Raw genomic sequence first — 16,181 nt, 5'->3', positions numbered from 1 at the left:
AGGAAATCACACAGTATATAAGGGGAGCCCACCACATGTCAAAATATAACTTTTAGGACAGAAGAATCAATAAATGCTTGGCCTTAAGATACTAAGTTTAGAGTCTTAGCACCCACATGAGAAGCCAGGCACAGCAGTAAGCCCCAAACCCTAACATTAGGGGTGAGGAGGAAAGAGACCTGGAGTTCACTGGGCAGCCAGGCTCAACAAATCGGTGAACTGAGTTCAGTGAGGGATTCTATTTCCAAGAATAAGTGGGAGACAATTGAGGGAAAGACCCAACATTTACCTCTGGCGTCCACATGCATTTGCATACATGTCTACATATGTGTTTGCATGTCCACACACGTACATATCTGTGAATGCATATACATATAACATCATTTCATGTCTCATATTTTCAGATATCTATCACCATCTATCATCTACCTATCTATCATCTATCAATCATCTATATCTCTATCACCTATCCATCTATCAATCATCTATTTATCTGTCTGTCTGTCTACCTACCTATCATCTATCCATCCGTATGTCTGTCTATCCATCCATCCATCATCTATTGATTTATATCTATTTTCTGCTGTGGGACAATAGTATTTTATCCTGTCACTTGTATTATTTTTAATAAACTGCTGATTGGCCAGTAGCCAGGCAGGAAGTATAGGTAGGGCAATGGCGACCAGGCAGGAAGTAGAGGCATGGCAACAAGAATTATGGGAAGAGGAAAGTTTCAGTCTTCAGTCATCACCCAGACAGAAAGGAAGCCAGAAATAGAGCAAGCAAGATGTGACTGCCTCACTGAAAAAGGTACCAAGCCATGTGGCTAACACAGACAAGAATTATTGGCTAATATAAGTTATAGGTGTTAATAAGAAGCCTGAGATACAAGGCCAATCAGTTTATAATTAATGTAGACCTCTGTGTGTGTGTATTTGGGACTAAATGGCTGTGGGACTTGATGGGACAGAAACCTCAGTCAACAATTTTATACATAATATCTTAAGTAAAAAAGACAAAGCTAAATCACAGTTACTCAAAATCTCAGAGATAAGTTGGCATGCCAATATATGTCTTTCAGTGGTGGCAGAGAGATGCAGCCCATCAACAACCATCACCACCAACCCGAGGAGTCCCCTTCCTTCCTAGAGACCTCACTCAGGTAAAGTTGGATTCCTGAGTATTCTGTGGAACAGAATTTCAGGACGAGTCAGAGAGAAGCCAAGTGAGGGAGATTATTACAGAGCGATGAGTCATGGGAGATGCTTCCCATGCTGGCACGCACAGACAAAGAGCAGTACGCATCCGGGACATGGGTGTGGCTCTCTCTCGATATCAGCGGCAGTTAGGTGTCTACTCTGGCTACATACGGGATTCTCTGCACTTAATGTCACTTTGTATTCAAGGATGTGTTTTGTAGAATGGGTTAAAGGTTAAGTAAAGTTTAAAAGTTAAAGTTTAAAAACTAGGTAAAAACATAGATGAGCTCATTTCTTTTCTTTATTTTTTAAACCTTAAAGAATTTCTTTTGGTGAATGAAATGGTAAGGTAGTTTCATGGGGTATATGGTTTAGAATAGGGAGGAGAAAGGGTACTGCCACAGTTACATTCAAGGCCCCGAGTGAGCGCAGCTGACCATTCTTGTTGGAGGTGGCTTTCGGAAGCAGATACTATTTCTCAAGTTAACTTTGGATCTGTCAACTGTATTGAGGTTCAAGTCAGATTCTAGAGCAAGAGGCTTCTTTTCCCTTCCCATATCTTAATTGTCCTGTCTTTCTATTCTGCCTCACTTTGAACAAGAGTTCCAGTTTGAATAAGCCATGTTATAATCAGTGAGAAGCTTCACTACAGGACTGCATCACGAGCAATGCCAGAAGGTAGACACAGTATAGTGGATGCCAATGCTATCGCTCCCGTGATGCGTCTCTCAGATATTCATTAGAGCTATGAGACATTCACCAGATACGGACAGATGAGCTCGGTGCATACCACTTGTTAAGTGCAATGTGGGTGTCAGGCTTGTTTTCAAATACCGTGTCTCAGAGATACTGGTGGATCATTCTAAAAATCCAAACGTGCTGAAGAAAACTAGTGGCTGTACCTACTTCTACCCAGCGACCCTCGGTCCCTTACAAACTGCTTTGGATTTTTCCAGCTGCATATACCGTCTCTGACAAAGTTACACAGTGAGATATTCTATAATCCGCCTTCACAGAGTCTAGCCCTTGGACCGGGAAGATGACTTGAGAGGTACAAATGCTAGCAGCCCGGGTATGAGGGAAGAGTCTGAATGCCCAGGATCCGTGGAAACGCCAGTTGCGATGATCCGTAATTATAGAAATTTACGAGGAGATGAATGGTGGAAATAGAAAATTTCCCAGAAACTCCTGTGTCAGCTAGCCTGATGTATACAGTAGAGAAACAATAAGGAGACCCTGCCTCAAATAATGTTCTCTGACATCTATATATGTAACACACACACACACATACACACACACACACACACACCGCAGACACACACCCCCAGCCCCAGATATATACACAAACATTCCCTTATAAAACTGATTGACACTCAGATGTCTTTCTTGGCTGAAAGACAAATGCAAAGGTGTCCTTATTTAAGCCCAGGACACCAAGAGGACAAAGCAATACCAATGGCAAGGATAACAAAGGAAAATACACCATACATTATTTGCTGCTGTGGGTCATTACTCTTTCACATCAAACAGCTGCACTAGAAAACACAGGAACTAGGTTTTATTATAGTCTTTTCCCCCAGCATCCTCGTCGGTAGCAACAAAACAGGCTGGGTCGTACGCGCTGTTTATTACCCAGAGTCAGGGAAAGGAAAGTGTTGTCTTTGTGGGGCTCATTACAGTCCTGACATATGGTAGGAAAATCGCCTTCACCCAGCCAGGCCAACCACACCCTGAGGAACCCCACCTGAAGCTCGGCTCTTTTACAACATGAAACAAATGATTTTAATCAATGGAATGGAAAATTCCAAACACTTCTGCCCCCAGGCTTGCTTCTGGTATGATGTACTTGTGGATTCAGGGTCTATAAACCCTATCCTTTCCTGCCTGGCTTCCGGCTCTAGGTTTCTTCCTGGTACAGGCAAATAAAGCATTCTTGGTCCGATCATATTGAGAGGCTTTCTCCTCTGTCTTGCATGGGTATCACAAAAGGCTCTTCTCCTGCCCTGGTACATTTGAAGGCCCCAGCATGGATACAGTGCCATGTAACTAATGCTGCACCCACCGTCAAGAGATCTCTCTCCCAGAAGCTGAATTCTGAGCATCTCTAAGGGATACGAGGGTATATGTGTGACTGGCAGTGGTCCATATTGAGTCTCACGAAAGACTCAAGGACAAGAAGGTATTCTACAGTATAATAGCTGCAAAGGTGAAAAAGAAGCATTCGCCTGGCCTACTCTGAACACTTTTATGCTCAACCGCTTGTGTAGTATGGCATTCACAGCCTGAATGAGGTTAGAGATGGCACCTTCCCTGTGGGGTAAGACACAAATGGCACACTCCCTGCGTAGAACATGATGTTTAAAGAAATTAAGAGATCAGCACAGGGACCTGAACTTGAATGCACGGCCATTTATCTCAAGAACGTGATTCTTAAATTATGTGCTTTAAGATTGAGGTTTCCTGAGCAAACAATCCAATTAAAACCAGAAGATCATGGCATAGTGGTGGGCAATGCTAACCCCAGTACCTGGCTGGTGGAGGCAGGAGGATCATAAGCTTGAGACGAACCAGGGGCACTTAATAAATTCAAGACCAACCTGAGCTACATAAAGAGCTCAGTCTTCAAAACAAAACAAGCAAGTGCTGAAGCTGGCTATAGTGGATTATCCACGGGATTCCAGTACTGGGGAGATGAAGGCAGAAAGACAAAGACATCGAGGTCATCCTTGGGTACACAATGAGTTTTAGATCAGTCTAAGCTTACATGAGACATGTCTCAAAAATCCATAGACAAAAACAACAAACAAACCAACAACACATCAAATGAAAACTAACAAACCTAGAGCTAGGCATGGATTTGAGGTTAGAGCAATCACAGAGCATGAGGCAGGGCCTTGAGTTTGATTCACAGGACCACCAAAAACAAACAAACGAATGAATGAATGAATGAGTGAATAAACAAACAAACAAACCAAACACACTATTTTTAAGTGCAGAAGCAGATCTGACACTTTGGAAACCTGACAAGGAAATGGACCATGTATGCTTGAAAGCGGTGCGGATTCAACCCGCGAAATTGAGCTGCCTAAAAGCTGGTGGAATGGAGACCATAGCTCTCTACTTCCTCCTCACACACCCGACACAGAGGAACAGAAAAAACAAGGACCCATGGAGACCCACCTCAAAACCGACATGCCTTTGAAATTTGCTGCTTGAGATTTTCCAAATAAAGAACAACATTGCATTTTGACTCTGGAGTACATTTTCTTTTAAATAAAACAGTGTTTTCTATCATCAATCCTCAGGGAAATTGAGTCTAAGAAGAGATGCCCCTACAGTTCACCACATGTGTGGTGGGAAAGTGGCTTGCCGGCCAGCACAATCCAACAGTGGAGGGCAAGCTCTCTCTTCTCTGTATGTAGAGCATATTCTAGGTAAAGGAAGAAGTTACTATGATCACAAGCTCGTAAAGATCCTCCGGCCTCAGCCCAAAAGAACTGAACTGTGATCACAAGGTTTGTGAGAGTGGACCCAGCTGAATGAACAGGCTTTGATGACAATGACATGGTAAGTGAGCAAATGAGGCACCTCTCAAGGAGGCCAGTGCTTTTACCGCTTCACTCTCTGGGCCTTCCTTCCCTGACTCAAGCATTCTAAGTGATGTTTGATAATAACGATGCCTTTGAAAAGGAACCCCGCTTATCCCAGATCCATCCTCCATATCCGGCTGTATCCTTATATTTTCACCATCCTAAGATGACAAAGGCAATTCTGACTTCCTTTCCATCCTGATTAAATGAAATACATTGGACCAAGCCCAAAGCACTCCCATAAATGCTAGTTATTTTGCAGTTACTTAAAATACATGGACAAGAGAGACTACGGTTAGGCCAAGGTCAACTCGAAATTTAATCAGCATAACCCTTGGACTATAAATTCCGAGGAAAACTCATTCTTAGACATAAAACTGTCAGGGTTTATCTGCAGACTTTAGATTTTTGATTATAGCAACATTTTATTTCTAAGAAATAAAAGTATGAACGTAAAGTTAACACAACAGTGTCTGTTGATAGGCGTGGATGAGGAGACACATCAGGCATGGAGGACAGAAGACTGTCACTCAGCCTTAATAACATCCAGAGAATGTCCCTCTCTTGTCCATTTTGTCTTGCTATGAGGGAAGCATTAATTCCATCACCAGGAAGACATAGATTTCCTGATAGACAGCATAAGAATCATCCATCAAGATAAAATGTTGATGGAAAAAAATCCTCACAGTACAGGTTTCCCTTTGGTCCCATTTTGCTTATTTAACTGAAGGTGGCTCACTGTGAACTAAAGGATTTCCTTTCCACATTCTGTGTGGAAAAGCGCCATGCACCAGATTAATATTAACAAGAAGAGGAACGCCTCCTGACATACAGAATTTCAATCTATGCCTCCTACATCAGCAAACTCTTTGCACCAAGCAAGTGAAAGACAACTGAATATACGGTGTGGCCTTTGCTTTGCCACACTGCTGACAGGAAGAAAAACTATTGAAAAGTTAAACTTTTCTGTACTGAAAATATTTTACATAAAAATTCTTAAGTTTATGTAACAAAAAGTGTAAAACAAACATTTTCAGCGCTACCTATAGCTCTTCAAATACACTCGTTCTAAAAGCACACACTTGACATTTGACTAAGGAGTTAGTCTGGAAACAGGGCAGAGGGAACTGAGTCTCCCACAGCATCCCTGCATCTTCTCTCCATGTTCCCATAACTGTTCTTTTACAGAGGAAATTGGCACAGCAAAATGACAGATACAACACGAAAAAGAACAAAAGGGGCACACGGTCGGCAGTGACACTCGCCCCATTAAAATGAAGTCAGTTGGTGTGGCATCACACAAGAGTCAGGATTTAGAGATCAGCACTAGTCTTCCCTTCTTCCATTCCCACTAAGTTCAAAATAGGCTAGGCGTAGGGGCCTTTAATCCAAGCACTTGAGAGGTCAGGCAGATAGAACCTGTGAATTCACTCAGCCTGGTCTATATAACGGGGCCCTGTCTCAGACAACAACAATGACAACATTCAAGGTATTAGCGAACCCACTGGAATAAACCTATTGAACTGTTTACATTGATTTTAATGATGGCCAGAAATTCAGCTTCCTGGAGAGAAGACACACATCACATTTCTATGAGTGGTCTCAATACTCAAGAGATACTTATTTCAGGGAGTAAACATGGCACGTTTCCCTGTCTTCTCAACAGAATGATACCCATGTCAGGAATATTTGGGATAGGAAGCAGGCAGGAGATGGCTGATGTAACTCTAGCCCAGGGATCATTCCGGAACCCAATCCAGCCCCTGCAGTCGCTGTTGTAAGCTCTCTACAGCAGAGATGCTTTTTAAAATAAATAAATAAATAAATAAATAAATAGGGACTAGAGAGAGATGGCTCAACAGTTAAGAGCATCAGCTGCTCTTCTAGAGGAACTTGGTTTTATTCCCAGAACCCAAAGGCAGTTAGCAACCACCTGTAATTCCAATTCTGGAGAATCCAATGCCCTCTCTGGTGTCCACAGGTAATGGAGGAGGATCATCTGTCTATGTGTTACTTTCATTGGTTAATAAAGAAACTGCCTTGGCTTTTGATAGGGCAGAAAATTAGGTGGGCAGAGTAGACAGAACAGAATGCCAGGAAGAAGGGAAGTGAGGCAGATGCCATGATTCTTCAACCCTAGATGAATGTAGGCTAGAATCTTTCCTGGTAAGCCACCACCTTGTAGCGCTACACACATTAATAGAAATGGGTTAATCAAGATGTGAGAGTTAGCCAGTAAGAGGCTAGAGCTAATGGGCCAAGCAGTGTTTAAAAGAATACAGTTTCCGTGTAATTATTTCGGGGTAAAAGCCAGCCGGTGGCCGGGAGCTGGGCGGTGGGAAGCGGCCCACAGCTCCTTCTACACACAGGTACTGTGGTACACATGCATGCCTGCAGGCAGAAGACCCATTCACAGAAAAAAAAATACTAACCATCCCCCCCCCAAAAAAAAAAGCAAAAAAAATGTTACTTGGAATTTAGTACAGGCCTTCAAGGACATTTTTCTTCTACAAAGTACTTCATTCCATTAGAAAATAATAGCTGGTACCAAGTATATTTCATTTTTCCAGCCCTGAGAGACAGGCTATGAAAAATTTAATGGTATCTAGAATATGGTCCTTATAAAAATAGAAGTTAGAACTATTTCTACATTGTTTCTACACAATCTCCTTTGGTGTAGCTGCTCATGACTCTACAGACCGAGCTCTTGAAAAGACTGAATAGAACCGCTTGCAGCTCAAGGCAAGGGGATTACTAGGACTCTACCTCATTTCCCCCTCTTGCCTTTTAATCACAATGAGTTGAACAGGGCCTCTACATCACATGTTCCTGCCAGGATTTACTTTGCTACCACAGGTCCAATGCAACGGAACCAAGTGTGTATATATTCTGAAACCAAGAGCCAAAGCAACCCTTTCTTCCTTATTAGTTGATTATCTTGTGTATGTTGAAATAGCAATGAATGCTGACAAGAAATTGACACATACAAGGAATCATAAGGAAAAGGGAGCATGACAGCATGAAATGAAGTGGAGGATCCCAAAGGCAAGCGGTGGCTGTCCCGGGAAGGCATCACAGCCCCTGTCAAGACTGATACACAGATAACAAAATAAACGGTTAGGGCTCCTGACAAAGAATAAGAGAATTCTAATTTTATCATATAGCAAAACATAATTGGGAAGCCTCTGCGATCAAGGATGATGTAGAAGTGCTGGAAGATACAAGAAGGTTCCGGATGAAATCTCATCAGCAACCCCATTTGTACATGCAAACCTCCCACTTGACGCTGCACCATTGCAGCAACCCCAGGTGTACCTGCAAACCTCCCCCATGACGCTGCAGCATTACAGCAACCCCAGGTGTACATGCAAACCTCCCACATGACGCTGCAGCATTGCAGCAACGCCATGTGTACATGCAACCTCCCACATGATGTGCAGCATTGCAGCAATGCCATGTGTACATGCAACCTCCCACATGACACTGTAGCATTGCAGCAACCCCAGGTGTACATGCAACCTCCCACATGACACTGCAGCATTGCAGCAACCCCAGGTGTACATGCAAACCTCCCCCAAGACATTGCAGCATTGCAGCAACCCCAGGTGTACATGCAAACCTCCTATATGACACTGAAGCCTTGCAGCAACCCCAGGTATATGCAAATTTCACACATAACGCTGTAGCATTGCAGCAACCCCACGTGTACATGCATATTTTACACATGACGCTGCAGCATTGCAGCAACCCCAGGTGTACATGCAAAGCTCCCACATGACGCTGCAACATCTTGGTTTTGTGAGAAAGAACTGGTTATTCGATAAAGACTGCCAATAAATATTTGGCTCCTGGGCCATATAAGTGATAAAAGCAAAGAAAAATTCCACTATTCAACCCTGTGTCTACAGCAACCTCATCACTGAACCCTACAGCAGTTAAGAGTATTCCATGAGCCACTGCTTTCCATGAGCGCAAAATGTTCTTCTAGTAAGTGGGATCTGTGTAGGCAGAAGTTAGATCTGTTCCCATGTGGTACCTCACATTATATCAATGGTAATTTCTAGAAGAATTCAAGAGATCCATCTAGAGAAGACTTTGAAAATAGAAGAAATTCACAGCTGAATAACCTGAGACATGGGGTGTTGGGGGGGGGGGAGAAAAGAACTTGGAGAAACTAAGGAAAATGACAACATTCAACCATCAACAAACAGAAGCTTCTGAAATGACAATGAGCAAGTCAAAGGATAATGAGACTGAAGGAAGAGGTAACGATGAGGTGCAAATGGCTTGGACAAAGGTAAAGTCACTCAGATCCAGGACCAGTGGCGGAACCGCATTTCCTGCGTCCCTCCTGGAAACACAGGTGTTTGAAAGGCCACCTGCCACATCAGAACAGCAAAGTGATCTTGTCAGTTCTCTACACAAGGAAAGAGTTGGTCCTTGAAGCACACCTGGGAATCGCCCAGAAAGAGAAGACCCAGTTGAAAGTTTACGTGAAGGGCATGTATTCCAGCTTGCTCGTTCGGAAAAGCAGAACATGAGTTCTGAATGCTCTTCATCAAGGGGTGGGGTGAGCAGATTTTAATACAGGCAACAGATGGACAGACAGCTAAGGAGTACAATGACCAACGTGGTTGTACATTGAGTTGGCGGTCACTGCATGGCATATTGTAATAAGTGAGAAATGTGTTGGAGAGCTATGCCAGTAAATATGAGTGAAAAATCCCCATGTGCATTTTTTCACACTCAGGGAGAGCTGTGGCAGGTTAGAGTTTGGTGATGGTGTTAGTGTAGACACAGGGTAAACTTTCTATAACTGACTTATTTTTATTTTGCTTTGGTCACTGTTAAGACCTACCAGCCTATTATGTGTTTAGAAAGAAGGTGAAGGGCATTGTGTATGGTCAGTGGGTCAGGATGGATGGAAACAGTTTGCAACTTCTCCCCAATTCAGAAAAAAAAAAACACAGTAAGGCAGAAATGTAATAACTACTACCATTTATTAAAGGTTTACTAGATAGTCTATTGAATCCTGACACCAACTTCAGGAGTAGGGACCAGTACGACTCCCATGTCAAAAACTGGTGGGGTGCTGGAAGACGAAATCCCTTGCTAAGGTAGGTCACTCTGTTGTTGAGTGACAGGGTTGGGATTTGAACTGGAGCAGGTTGGTTCTGAAGCTCACTGACTGCCCTATGAGCCACAGGAGTTCTGAGCCAGCCCAGGATGCTGCTCAAAAGCACTTAGGAAGGCTTATCATCGGGTAGTTGGTTTGCGTATTTATGGGGCAAGGGACCTAAGGTTCTTATCTCCACAATGGGCCAGATAACCTCCTTCTCTGCACCAAATTTAAAATTCCCACCTCCCTGCAAGGTCCCCACTTTCTTTCCCAGCTTAGCTTCAGCTTCTGCCTGGGGCTGAGATCTGGCGGCAAGGGACCCAGTGGGCTGGACACTTGAGACACTTGGCCTCAGCCGTAAAGATAGCAGCAAACTTGGGCTTTGTGATGGGAGTGGTGGAGTTTCAGAGCACGGTTATATTCAAAATTTGATAAGGACATTTGATGAGTCATCAGAATTATTTCCAGAAATTTGCGTGGACTGATAGGTCTTATATTTCACTGGTGTTTTGTGTTGTTCTAGAGGAAGAGTGGTCCCCATCTAGGACCCGATGGCAACCACGTCCCTTAATGGATAGAAATGTCTAATGGTCAAGGTTCGCAGAGATAATGTGCCAGGTAAGGAGGGAAGGAAAGCGGGCCAGCTGACCTCAGAGCATTGGCGCATACCCTGGCAACTGAGAGCAGACCTGGTAGCTTGGAAATCTACCCCAAGAGACACGTGGTGATCAGCAGAAGGGATCTATGTTGGGTTGAGCATACGGGAATCAATAGCACGAGTCCGTCCGCCATTCTCCAGATAGAGATAAATGATGCAGAGGGAGCAGGCGATGGCAGTTCCTGGGGGTGGGGGTTGCGGGTAAGCATGAAGGGCAGCAGAGGGCCAAGGTGGCAAGAAGTCTAGGCAGCCAGGGGAGCAGTGAGAACCCAAGGGAAAGGACTCACAGTGTCAGGGATGGGTGAGAACCAAGTGAGGCCTGACAGGAGCAGCCAGACTCAGTGATGGAGGGGGAAGGACCGAGGCATTCATTCACAAAGCCGGGAGTCAAGTCCATGTTCCTGACTTGACTGGAATCTGTGCATATGAGTGTCTGTCATCCCCCGAGCTTCCTAGTTCCAGTGGAAGATGTTGTATTTCTCCCTTGGGGCTATAGCAGGCATCGGGAGACAGAGCTGGTAGGAGGCACAACTTTCTCCGTAGTAAACACCTAATTTGGTGGCTATGTGTCAGAATTTGGGTTTTATTATTTTGTTTAAAATATCTGTATTGGTTTGAAGAGCCAAATCTAAGCTAGCTTTTTTCTATCCAGTTCCCTCTCTGATCAAACTCTACCAGAGCTTCTGGGGGCCCTCTTGTCCACTTGGTTTTCAATCATGGCATATAAAGATTTGAATAAGCATCACCCGGGTTCCCAATAGCTTTAGTCTCTTAACATGCCTGCAAGAGAAAATGCAAGGCTTCCAGAAGGATTTAGTTACTTTCTGTCAATACTCCAGGGCAGGCCTGAGGGGTAGCAATCCCACTGGGTCTCGACAACAAATTCAGAGGGGTTCTGCAATGTTGTACTCCTGGGGGAGTCCCCCATCATACCGCCTTTCTTTGTTTCATTGATCTCTCTTTAAAGGGCCAGTCATCTCCTTGCAGAGCAGAATGTCGGTAGCCACTGGAAAAAATCTATCTTCGCTGCTCTAACATCTGGCCTCATTTAGTCTTTGACTTTACATATGAGCCCCATACAGTTGTCAGAACTTGAGACTCTGTGGAACTTAGAGATTCCCTAACTCATGCTCTGGGCTCTCTCCCTTCTGAGAGCCAGTCTTCACGGCCAGCTTGAGTGGATTTATAATCAACAGGGAAGGTGGCATTAGGTCTGTCTCAGGGTGCTTCTGTAAAGATCTAAGGGTAGTGCCATGTCATGGGCTGGGTCCCAGGGTAAACGAGAAAAAGTGAAATGAGTACCAGCATGGCTCACTGTACTGCCTGAGTGCAGATGTCATGTGACCAGAACCTCCTCCACCTGCCTCCATGTCTCCTCCACTGTGAGGGGCGGGACCCTCAAACTGTCAATCAAAATGGACTCTCGCTAAATAAAGGCAGGCATTCTGTCCCAGAAGTCATTGTGTTTGGAAGTATTTTAGGCCACAGGCCTTGCCATATTAGATGCATGAATAAAGAAAACGGATGATAAAAATTTGCTCAAGGAAATCATTCTCCTCAGCACCTCAGAGTTGGGTAGGTAATTACATCATAAATCAAATCTTCATATAAACAGTCTAACCATATTTATTTAATTAATTCTAGTTCTTACAGGAAATTTCTAGCATTTTTAATTTTTCTTTTCTTCCAATAGCAGTTCTATATTATTAGGGTTTATAGCTCACCAGCAGGAGATGAACTTCATTTAATAGATTAAAAAAGTAAACCAGGAAGAATGGAATGTAAATGCCTCAGCTTGTGTCTTAGGTAGTGAGTGGCGCTGGAAAAGTCGTTTTTATTTATTGCAACTACATGTGAGTGTGTATGTGTCTGAGTATGTATGTGTGTGTGTGTGTGTGTATATATATATATATATACATACATACATATATGTGTATATATATGGCTACCAGAGTACACCTATATATGATGTGTGTGAGTGTGTATATTTTTGTGGCTGTGTGTATGTGTGCATGAGTACCTGTATGTATATGGATGTGGCTGTGTGTATTCAGGCATCTGTACTGGCCTGCCCTTGGGGTTCTGGAAGGCTACATCCTTAGCTGTAGCCAGTAAGAGCACCTCCTGTGCACATTCACTACATTCCCTTTAAAAGGGCCCTGCCCACCTCTCATCTCTTTTTCCGTCTGTTCCCTCCCTCGTTCCTCCTTCCCTCCCTCCCTCCCTTTCTCCCTCCTTTTCTCTGTCTTCTCTTCTGCTGTTCCTGTCCCCAGAGGCTGATCCCCTTCCCTCTTTTTCCATTCCGTTTCCTTTAATAAAAGCCCCTCCATGTGAGTTCTGTTGCATGTTGTCATTTGTGTGTTGCCTTTTCTAAATTACAACAGCTGTGAGTGTATATGTGTGAGTATGTGTGTGTTTGTGTGCATGTATATGTGAATGTGTGTGCGCATGTATATATGTGTTTGTGTATGTGTGTGTGCATGTATATGTGTGCACACATGATATATATGTATGTGTGTGCATGTATATATGTGCACATTATACGTATGCATGCACATGTACATATGTGTGTTGTGTACATGTATGCGTATATACATATGTATATGTGTGAGTGTATACATTATGCACATGTACATATGTGTATGTGTGTACATGTATATGTGTGCGCAATGATATATGTGTGTGCATGTATATATGTGCACATTATACATATGCACGCACATGTACATATGTGTATTGTGTACATGGATGCACATATACATATGTATATGTGTGTGTACATTATGCACATGTACATGTGTATGGATGTGTGCATGTATGTGTGTGCAATGATATATGTGCATGTGTGCGCATATATATGTGCACATTATACGTATGCATGCACATGTACATATGTGTATCGTGTACATATATGCACATATACATATGTATATGTGTGCATGTATATGTGTGTGCAATGATATATGTGTATGTGTGTACATGTATATGTGTGCACGTTATAGTATGCATGCACATGTACACATGTGTATTGTGTACATGTATGCACATATACATATGCATATGTGTGTGTACATTATGCACATGTACATATGTGTATGTGTATGTTTGTGTGCATGTATATGTGTGTGCAATGATATATGTGTATTGTGCGCATGTATCTATGTGCGCGTTATACGTATGCACGCACATGTACATGTGTATTGTGTACATGGTTGCACATATACATGTGTATATGTGTGTACATTATGCACATGTACGTATGTGTGTGAGTATGTGTACGTGTGCACGCATGTACATATGTATGCGTGCCAGTGTACTGGTTGATGACATGTTCTTAGGGTTGAGAATAGAGACTTAAGATGCCCTCCTTAGAGCAATGCCACAACTGTTTACGGCATATAGTCCAAATCTAGAACCCCAGTCCCCTTTCTGGATGGTCCTGGTATCTGTGTCATCTGCTGATTATGTTCAATCAAGGAACACTGTGCTGGGGACAGGACACTAGCAGGTTTGTTTTCTCTGGTGTTATGTGAACAAGATGGCTCTGTCCACACGAAGGCTTATTTGACCTGCTATGTACACTGGTACAAGAAGGAGATTCAAGGCTAGTGTCCTCATGAGAGCCTCCTAGTAGGTTCTCTGCACTGACCAGGACATTCAGGGGCATGATGTCAAAGGCTAGTGTGCTCATGAGAGCCTCCCAGTAGGTTCTCAGCTTTGACCAGGACTCCCAGGGGCATGATGTCAGCATGTCAGAGTAAAAGGGACAACAAAGAGCTGAAGTTTCAGAGGGCAACCATCCTCTATGTTTTGTTGGCTTCTGTAAAGACCAGGACTGATGGACAAAACGGTTGTTCACAGATATGAAATTTTGAGTTGCGGGCTTCCGTTAAGCTCACAGGAGGGGCACTGAAACATGTCTCCCTGACCTACCATTTAACTACAGTCTTCATCTTGCTTTTTGACCTACAGGATGCTCATGTTCCATTCATGAACGTGTGCAAGTATATTATTTTGTTGCAACTGATACAACTAACCCTCATTTCGTGGCTGGGATGCCTGGGAAACCACACAAAATAAGACTACGTTGTGTGGAACCATCCTTGGCACCTTGAAGGGGCTCAATATCTGTCATAAAATGATTGAATGAAGCCTTGGGCTTGGGAATAAATCTATAGAAAAAAATGAGACTTCTAGTGAGCCTGACGGCGTTATAAATGGGAAATATGAACCATTAGTGAGATGTGTAGGTATCTGCGTAAGCCAGATCACCCTGAAATCAGCAACAGATAAGGGAGAAGAAAAGCTTTTATTTTCTTCCTGGTTCTTTGGGTTATTCTGACCTTACTGTTGCTTTAAACTGTTGCAATGTAAACGACGCATGCAGACTCCCTGCAGCTACAAGAGAAATGGTGGCCATAGGCTGTGGTGGTGTGTGTCCTTCCTACAACAATTCCTGGTCACATGCTCTGCCTCTGAGAGCTGCTCTGTTGAGTATCTTGTTCATCGCAGATTTTACAGAGGATGTTTTGCTATGGCGTGTCACTGACGTCATGGTTGGTAAACACCACGTTTCACTTAATGGCAAAAGAGTATAGGAAAGGTGGAGAAAGGGGAAGCCCAACTCGGTTTCCCTTTGAGTCTGGGGCCAACTCACTGCTACTGACTTGCTTACAAGACTGGGGGTGCTCAGTCGTATGTCACAGGACAAGGAGGCTCGCTTTCCTCAGGGACTCCAGATAGCCCTCTGTTGGGCACCTAACTGGAACAACCCTAGTCCATCCCTAAACATGAGGGCTGTAGAGGAGAGGAGCCACGCTAAGAAAGAGGCTGTCTGTCCCTCAGTTACTTTCTTGTGGGAGGGACACATCAGAAGTTTGGGAGAAGGAAGAGTCTTAATAAACAGAACTTGAAGTGGTAAGAGAAATATTCTTAAAAGCGAGCTGAAAAGAAAGAAACGCCAAATAAGCCTAGAGCTCTTGGGTTCCAGAATAGAAAGCCAAAAATAAGTTCAGGCTTCTAATGCAGAAGGAAGTAGAATTAGTCTCTATTGCTTTACTTTAATAACCAATGTTTTTCTTGAATATCAGTTGCTTGGTAGTTTTCAAAATACAACTTAGGCAGTTACGATTTCTCATGAGTTAAGTGCAGCACATTTCTTAAACAAATGTTAAGGAAGCTGAAGTGGGAATTAGATGAGAAGCGTCCCTGAGTTTCCTACTTGGCTTTAGCAATGCCTAATCACAAACAATAGCCTATGGTTGCTGGGCCCTTCCGAGTCCTGACCTTATGATTTGATTAGCAATCTTGACCGTGACTTGCATGGTTGTGGAGCGAAGCTGTCTAGAGTTCACTAAGCACTCCCCTGCACCTGGAATAATTTACTAGACTTTTCCAGATCAACATCTAGAGATACCCACTTGAATTTAGAGCTGGTGGGTGTGAACACATTACTTCCTTATGATACAGCTAAGGAGCAGGGTGGGCTTTTCCACCCTACGCCATCCAAGGTTCCCTAACTTGCCTACACTACTTAGTGCGTTTTGCTTGCAGATGTGCCGCTGTTCTATAGAAGTGCTTGGCTCTGCAGCAAGGACGTAAAGAATGCAATCAGC

At 43.5% G+C, this 16,181-nt stretch overlaps 1 protein-coding gene across 9 annotated transcripts in view; it reads right to left on the bottom strand.

The window, feature by feature from the left end:
- LOC121442760 (receptor-type tyrosine-protein phosphatase mu) overlaps nt 1-16,181 on the bottom strand; it is a 695,160-nt gene that overhangs the window by 227,517 nt on the left and 451,462 nt on the right. The gene's annotated exons all lie outside the window — the stretch shown is intronic.

Source organism: Microtus oregoni, unplaced genomic scaffold (assembly GCF_018167655.1).
Source record: "Microtus oregoni isolate MIOR12 unplaced genomic scaffold, Mior012 000095F_ref0000231, whole genome shotgun sequence".
Classification (NCBI taxonomy): Eukaryota; Metazoa; Chordata; class Mammalia; order Rodentia; family Cricetidae; genus Microtus; species Microtus oregoni.
The sequence above is the reverse complement of the archived record's forward strand: the minus strand, read 5'-3'. Positions and strand labels throughout refer to the sequence as shown.